The sequence below is a fragment of the Dendroctonus ponderosae genome, unplaced genomic scaffold (assembly GCF_020466585.1).
Source record: "Dendroctonus ponderosae isolate FM_Combo_2020 unplaced genomic scaffold, Dpon_F_20191213v2 Dpon_F_20191213_1, whole genome shotgun sequence".
NCBI lineage: Eukaryota > Metazoa > Arthropoda > Insecta > Coleoptera > Curculionidae > Dendroctonus > Dendroctonus ponderosae.
Window position 1 is genome coordinate 44,813,140 of NW_026017110.1, and position 8,873 is coordinate 44,822,012.

Below are 8,873 nucleotides of genomic sequence, written 5' to 3' on the forward strand. Positions count from 1 at the left end.
AAATCTGCTTGATACAACTTTGGAAGTGTCCCTGGCGTGAGGTATTTTATGCCATTGCTTCGCAATGTTATATTGCTTAGATCAAAATGTTCAGAACACACGGCTTTGGATTTCAAAAATGTGCTCTCATCAAAATTCAAGAACCCAAACCATATTTTTCGCCTGGCCTGGTCCTTAGGAAATCTAAAATAAGTACATAGTTGCGGTAATGATTCAATGTTCATTAATTGAAACCAAATATTGCAATTGAAATTTAAATTATTAATCGGTATTGTAAGCACGAGTCGCTTCTGATCGGTTTCCGGTTGTAAAATGGGTGGATTCCAAAATGATTATTATACTTCAAATTTATGTTTTGAAAAATAAACCAGTAGCGATTATAAAATTATAGATATTTACAATTTTCCCACAAGCTTTGCAAAATACTTTATCTCCACTAAGCTCCAACTCAGTAAAATTTTTAAATCTACGAAAAAGTTTTTGGCGAGAGATGTTTATAGCAGATGGCAATAAAGAGCTAGATTCTGGATTTGGTCGCACAGCTTGTAGTGTAGGGGGAAATGGTGCAGTAAGTTTTTTTAATATAACCAATTCTTCTCGATTTCAGCATTGATTGACATATGTTGTTAGGGTTAGGAGGAAGTCTTTCTTATCCTCTTCCAATTTTGCTTTCTTTTTAGTGGTACTGACTGCTTGCACAATTGCATCAACTTCTTCATCCCTGTTGTGCGTATTCACCATTCTAGACGCAGAAAAACGTTTTTCTGGGGTGGAAATACGCTTGAAGAAGTGGACTGTATGTTAAGTAGTAGAGAAATACTGCGGTTTGCTTTAAATATGTATAAATGACTAAAGGTTTTTGTGTAAAAGCACTGTTCCAGTATGGAAGCAAAAGCAACTTTTACGGTTAGACAGACACTCTAAAAAATGCAGGTACCTTTCCCCTTTTCGAAAGCATTGAATGGTCAAGCGTCTAGAGCGAGAAAAAGGCGAAGAAGGGCATGGCTGGTTGCATAGATACAAATTTGTGGCGCTAACAATCCCTTTTATGTTAATGGATAAATAAAAATCCTACAATAGAGAAAAGTATATAGATGAGAGTCATTTTATAAAGAAACTCGGTTACAACAGTTAGTTAAATAAAAAAGTAAAAACGTGACCAAAAAATAATCTGTATAAAATACATTGTTATACAGGGTGTCCCAAAAGTAATGGCACAAAACTAAATGGTGGATTTCTGGGGTGAAAATATGATGATTTAACACAACTTACCTTAGTCCGAAAGTTGTCGGTTGCCGACATACAGGGCGTCAAAGTTACATTTTAATTTCAGTTTTTCGTTATTCTACTTTGAACTCAGCTGCATATTTTAACGAAATTTGGTATACAGGGGTGTTTGAGCATAAGAAATCCAAATCTATCATCAGATTTTGATCAACTTGTAGAAAAAACCACTTAGGGCAATATCTGGGCAAAAAAATTGTTTTGACTTTTTGGTCACCCGGTATTTTGACTTCTAAGCTGGTTGGGTCTAATCGCCTATTAATTTTGTACAAAAAACGTATTTTTAGTTGATGTCCCAACAAGCCTCTGTTTCCGAGATATTTGCGAAGTGCACAAACGCGTACGGAGGCAGTCCGGGGGTACTAAAAAAAGAAGGCTACCGACGCCACGCCACACCATTTTCTTTTTGTGACCGAGTGCTGGATTTCATGGAAATCCAGTTTTTTTCGGAGCATTCCTGCTCCTTGATCCTCAGGAAAACCGGTGAACCTACCGCGGAACTATTGTGCGTGCCCAGAGACAAGACTATTTGCCGGCCGCGGTACGCTGGACATTTGTGCGCGCCACAGGTGCCCGAGCCATAGACTCCCGTAATTTTAGTTTTTTTTTCTTAATTGTAGTTGGTTTCTGTTCTGTTTGTTTGTTGTTGTTTTTTTTGTTTTTGGTGGTTAACATTTCGCGCAGAATCGCCCTCAAACAGGGGGGTACTACTTACAAGAAGTACCTGGCATCCCGTCACGTGGGAAACCCCCACGTTTTTCCAGTAAATTTTGTTCGTTGTGTTGGACCTGGGTTTTTTTTGTGCGCGTCTACCATACAATCGCCCAAAATGCAGGGACAGGGTCGCGATTCCCACTCCGGCTGAGAGATTCCGGAAATGCCCTACGCTCGCAACTCGAGCGAATGGAGGGGGATCTGCGCCACAAAAGATTGAAATTTTTGTGGAATACAAATATTAATACAGCCAATTCTATAAGATAAAGACAGTACAAAAACATATCTGCAGATTGTAGCGAAAGAAAACAACTATTTGGAATTATTTATTAGCTTACCGGAATTCTGGTTGTTGCATGATGTTGATCCAAGCCGTATAATAAGCCTCTGCCATATCAGACATAAATGTTTAAGCTGTCCAATTGCCTGAGTAAAACATTTCATTACGGCTCCATCACATTTATTTGAAATGAGGAAGGCTCCTGGATAGCCTTCTCGCAGCTCATGAAGAACTAGTAAAGTATGTAGCTCAAAATCATATCCATTGAGGCCATGAGTGCCATCCATACAAACACAGTCATTGCCAAACCTTTGAATATTTAGAACAATTAAAACGAATATATTCATATACATATTTTAGAATGTACCTCAGAAAGCTCTTTTTGTCCAGGAGTCATGGTAATTAAGATAAAATTTTCATCTCTCACACCAGCATATTCAGAAGAACTGTCCTGTGACTTTTAATATAAAACTGACTCAGATTCTTTCACCCAGGCATCAACACTAATGGCATAATTTTTATGTCACATGCCAGAGTTATTTACGTTGAATGACTTCTGAATATTATATAAGTCCTGTTTCTGTAAAAGGTGAATTTGTTCAAGTCTAATCTAATTGTATCCTGAATACTTTGGAATGGTATTTGTGCAGAAATCCTGTCAGTTTTTTTTCTCTATCGGTTTTTGAAAGAAAAAGATGTTCTAGGTCTCTGTCTTGTTGATGTCTAACATGTGTCTTACAAAACTGAACTGAACATTTGGTTTCTCCAAACACCACTTTTCCATTTCAGCTGGACAGAAACCATTTGTTTTATTGCTGCCTTGATGCTTCAGAAACCGAATATTCTTGCCTTCGGTTTTAAACTTCCCTGAACGATGACATTCGTATTTAATTTTGTTAGAATTTGCTGCTTTTTTAATGTCATGCTTATTCACAAAAGACGATAAGGTTCGTTTCTCAATCTTTCCTTTCCAAAGGTGGAATTCATGCAGTGAATCAAACTCTAAATATTCATTATGCACAGCGATGTCATGATGTCTGTTGTAATGGAGCATAATATCTGCTTTGTTAGCACTTAAATTATCACACAAAGCACATTTGATTTTTTAGGTGTAATATCTCTAATGTTACTTACAAATAAATATGATCATGGACAATTTTCTATTGTCAAAACTTCGATGAATTGTTAAAAAAATTACAATAGTTACTATTTTAACCAACAAATAAATCTTTCTCCACATTCTTCGCATACATATGACCCAGTTCTTGCTTTCTTTGGAGCTATGTCAATTTGTTCTAGAATAGATACGTGCACATTAGATACAATATTAGATATCAACATGCCAAAAGTTTACCTGGGTGCTTTCTTTTTATATGAGTTGCTAAATTGGAAAACTTAGAAAATGTTGTTGAACAAACTTTGCAAATAGTTTTATCCATCTGTTCTTCAATCGTCAATGTAACTGGAGCAGCCATTTCCATTTTGTTTTCTTGTTGAAAAACTCCCAATTTAGCAAACGATACATTATAAAAACTGGTATTTTATACGATGTATTTATAACATGCCAATAAGTAATAATAACCTGTTAACTGGCAATCCAAGAATCAGCTGAAACTCACAAACAGAAATGAAATGACAACACTGCGAAGCCCTGTGACCGGGTTTGGCTAATGTCTTGTTGCCAAAACCACAAACAACAATGGGGAAGATTTATTTGACTTGCGTTATCGCTTTCATCAACAGAATATTTTCCAACAGTTGGTTATTTTATGATTTAATTTGTACCTTTCTTCGTCTGGATGGCCTCTGGCGGCTATGAAATAAAATTTTTATATGAGAGTGCCCAGGGCCTACGGCAACCTCACCAAACTATACCAGCTAGTCGGACTAAGTTTATCACGTGATACTCGAGCGCCCTGGCCCGTCTTCCTCGTTGGCCTCGTAATTGCTGTACGTGACGGCAGAGCAGTCGGGGCTTGAATTCTCGGGGACAAGCGTCTGGGTACACCAATATTCTTGCGATCCAAAAGTCGTGCGCACCGTCAGCTGTTTGTCTGGACGTGGTCGTTTGAATTTTCAATAATAGGGATCGTGGAGAAATTAATATATTGTAACGGAAATGGCCTGGGGTACTCACGTTTGGAATGGGGGATCGAAATTCATGGTGTTTCAGTAAATGGGAGCCCCATTTACTGTCAAATATGACACTGACAAGCGGGAAGTTTCGCACCTGTTCTGGAGAAAAGGATATAAGCGACGACGAGAACCAGACGGGGGGAAGTGAAGTGACAGGAGCGACCAAGTGCAGAAGAAGTTAAACCCGCGAGTCGGAAATCCGTGTTTTCCGTGTGTTATTGTTATCGTTTGTGAAGTTGACATTAATTTAGAAGTTAGTTTGTTCCTGTTCCGTAGTTAAAGTTGTACCGAGTGGAATAAAAGTTGTAACCAGAAGAAAGAATTTAATACTCGGCCATCCACGGTACAATATGTTTCTTCCTCTATGATAGAGATTTTATAATTCAGATAGAGAGTCAGTTGTTAAGCTGCATTTGCATGTGGATAGAATGCAAACGTCTCAACGGTTTGAAGCTTAAAAACTCTAACAAATAGGAAGAGTACAGGTAGGTGTAAGTAGGTAGGTGTAAAATATGAAATTTTGATGAAAAACAGCTGAAATGCGTTTTGTGTGATTAAGAATTCCGAACAACACATTATTGAACAGGTTTTATTATAACAGGACTTAGGACTGTCTGAACTACAATACAAAATTCTTAATAACTAACATACTAAAACTCAATTTTGTTTATCAGGATTCGATGGCTTGGACAATCTTACTTTGTTTTTTTTTATGATTTTCGTGTTGAAAACAGTCCTCTCTGAGCCAATATGTTTTTCTTACTCGGCGTCTTTGCAAAAAGTTTGATGAAATCTGATGTTGCTTGTTTTTCTAAATTATTTCCAATTCTTCAAAGGATGGAACGATTGCCAGTGTTTCTATTAATTCGGAATACCTGCTGCCTAACAACAAAGCGATTTAATGTTATTAATGATTTACAGTAAGTACTTACTTACTAGACATTTTTTTGGTTGCTTGGGGTGCCGGGGTATTAATTTCCAGTAATTCACATGCCTTAATCATATTAGATGCATTATCCGTCATTATTGCTGTGCTCTCCTGGATTAGAGCCACTCTACTCCTTTTCTACCTCACAATCAAGAATATCCCCTCTAATGTAGAGAAAGGAGAAGGCGTTAGCCTCTCGGTCCCGAATCTCTCGGCGTTATAAAGGTGTTACTTCACAGGCGACTGAAAACCTGACAGGCGAGTGGAGCTATAAAAGCTCAATACGATCGTAGGTGTAGGCGTAAGGCGACAGTGACTAGTTACAAGGTGGGCAATTGGCTCCTTGTTCTAATGAAAACGATGTGAATCGGAAACTCATTAACAAGTATGTCACCTACCGCGTGACGAAAGTAATCTTAATCATGGCGGTGGCAGTCGACTTTTTAAGGCGATACAATAGTACTACTGGCCAATAGCGGCTCGTGGACTGATGTAGCGGGTGTTCTGCAAAAGAAGTTCACTGAAATGTCAAATCGTTTTCGAATATCAAATATATTTTTTCAATATTATGTAACAGTAAAGTCTAAATTAATCTATTTTATATACAGGGTGATTCAAAATTGGCGTCATTTCTCTGGAGGTGATGTCTGGCGTTGTTATAGGAGTACAGAAAAAATAGTAAAATAAATTAATTGTTATTAAAAACTGAGAAATTTGCAAAAAACTATGTCAGAAATACGGCAGCAAGGTAATCTGCCTAATTAACATTGCGCAAATACCTGTGGCTTCGTAATTATTAAAACTCCGGTAACCATGGAATTATACAGACTGACAGTAACGACATGTTGACGAAATGTCAACCTGCTCTCATAACCTCGAATACGGGTGTTTATAAATAAACCCTGCAACATCTTTAGGGTTTTTGACCATTGAATGGTTAAATGGAAAAGTAAGTCACAGTTTGACAAATTATTGTTTTTATTGACAAGGGCTGTCAACCTGTAACTATCTGTTAATGACAAAAACATCATTCATTGCCGCTGTGCCTTTTCCCCCAAAAATTGTAGAAGATAACTTTTTTGATATCAAAAATTTTTGTAATTTGAAGCAAAGATCACAATTTTTTTTTTATTCCAATATGCTACCAATTAAACATGGAACCATTTCAAAATAATGCTTAAGAACAAAGTTGAAATTCGATCTTCAACTGTTAATAAGTCTTCTAGAAATTTTCGAAAAAAAAAATTTCAATATTTTTCTTGTACTCCCCAAGTGAGTCTCCATCACCCCTTAAAAGGAATGACGCCGAACAGTTCAATTCTTCGATCCTTTCTAGTTGCAAATTTGTCGATGACCATCTTATTAAATTTGTCGATTTCAGAAATAAACGTCACACGGACAGGGGTCTTTTCGATAGAAATCATGGATAGAGCTGATAAGCGATCTTCGGTCATAGAGTTGCGAAGGAAGGTCTTAATCCGTTTTAAGGTTGAAAAGCAACACTCGGCCTCTGCTGTGGTTATTGGAGTTGTTACAACTATTTCTCGCATTTTTTTTTCGCTCATTGTTTCATCTAAATTATTTTTTATCAAAAATTTTAGGATGGGTAACGCGCCATTTCTTTCCCTACAGTCGCTTCTGGAATAAATAACCCACAGTTTCGTGCGGAGTCGTTTTTTTCAATATGTAGATAAGTTGAACAGATGGTAGTCAACTTGTCTTCAGGAAACTTGCCACAATACTCTCCAAACTGTTTAGAAAAAAAAAGAGATGCAAGATGATCTTTGCAAATAAATCTATCTTTGATGGAAATTGTAATTATGTCAAACACTTCTAATGCTGCAACACGGTTATCGAATTTGCTATTTCCGAAACGTTTTTGTTTAATTGGTGGTGGTTCAGTGCATATATTTGAAACTTCGTTTACAATATCGTCCATTGTATTTCGGATATGAACAATTCTCTGTTCAAAATTATCAATGGCATGCATGACCTGTGTCGGATCTGTTTTCCTCTTCTGCAATTGATTGAATAAAATATTTACATGTGGCATCATGTGGTGGAAAAATGTAAGCCAAAAAACGAGACCTGGGTCTTGTAAAGTACGTTCAATTGAGTCAGCGGCACTGCAGGCGGTTGCTTGAGTAAAATTTTCCTCTATTACTTCCATACACTCAATCAGTGACTCTCTGTGTTCAAATACATTAATCAACAACATTAATTGTACGAATGTTAAAATTCCTACGAGTTGCAACTCCATGAGGTATTTTATTTTAGTATACAATTTTATTTAGTACTTCTACACGTTGCGGAGGATTACTGAAAAATCCAGAAATATCTTGCAACTTTCCAAAAAAGACACATGGTTGAGCGTTTGCAGAAGCTGCTTTGGAGAAAATTGAACTTAATTGATGGGCATAACAGTGTTCAAAATGGGCAAAGGGATATTTTTGTTTAATTTTTGCTTGAACTTCTGCGTGTTGTCCACTCATAACTGCTGCTCCATTAACTTATTAGGAGAATTTCCAAATAATGGGTCTATAATACTTAAAATAGTTTCAGATAAAGTTTCAGCATTGCATTTTTCAGCATTTAGATATGTCCAAAAACGTTCAACTGGTTCTCCATCATCGCGTGTATATCTTCAAATGACCCTGAGTTGAGTTTTTGCAGACACATCCGTCGCTTCATCAGTAATAACAGCCACAGCTTTTTTCATTTCTTTGGTTATTTCTTCATGGCAAACCTCAAGTATGCAATCCAATAATTCATTTTGGATTTCTTTTGACTCGATGATGACCTTTGAAAGCAGATGCTTTTTGCATATGTTCACCTAAAGTTGAATCAAGTTCAGCCGCAAAATTGATCAACCCTCGAAATATGCCAGGATTTTGCGACGAATCAGATTCGTCATGACCTCGTAGTACCAATTCAAATGCTCCGCAAAATTTAAGGCAGTTTATCATTTTTGATAGGACATACCTATTTTTTGTCACATTCTCGTTATGTTGTAAATTCTTCCAGTAAGCGGCACTTAATTGAGATCTGATATCAACTGTCCCAAGTAAAGCTAATTCCATGGTATTGTGAAGATGGTTTTTTAAGTTTTCATGCCTTTTTATTTTTTTATTTTCACTTAGATGCACCAAATCAGTTACCCCTACCTCCGTCCATGCTTTATCGCCGCTAAATAGTAGACAAGAAAAACAAAATAAAGCATTTTTCTTATTGCAACCACAAATCCACTTATTTTTGTTATAAATTTCTTGGCTTTACGATTTTCTTCTACTAGCTCCACTTGTATCTATAGTAATATCCGGCAATGGTCAACTCTTTTTCTTCAATTCAAGTTTCTCTTCTTAACTATACTTGAAAAATATTTTAATGTTAATCAAATCGAAAACTACGAGCATGGTGATGAAACTGACAAACTTAATTATTTTCAAAATCGCACAATCTAATAATATAAATAAATATAATCACTGTCGCCTAACGTGGTTGTCTAACTAGAACTGAAAGTTGTGGGTTTTA

At 36.7% G+C, this 8,873-nt stretch overlaps 1 long non-coding RNA gene across 1 annotated transcript; it reads right to left on the reverse strand.

Moving 5' to 3' along the window:
• Positions 1 to 2,300: 2,300 nt before the first annotated feature.
• On the reverse strand, positions 2,301 to 3,782 carry LOC109541540. Its single transcript, XR_007281580.1, has 3 exons — positions 3,633 to 3,782; positions 2,646 to 3,558; positions 2,301 to 2,587 (listed from the first exon to the last, which is right to left on the reverse strand). It is a non-coding gene; the product is annotated as an uncharacterized LOC109541540 (long non-coding RNA).
• Positions 3,783 to 8,873: the final 5,091 nt, after the last annotated feature.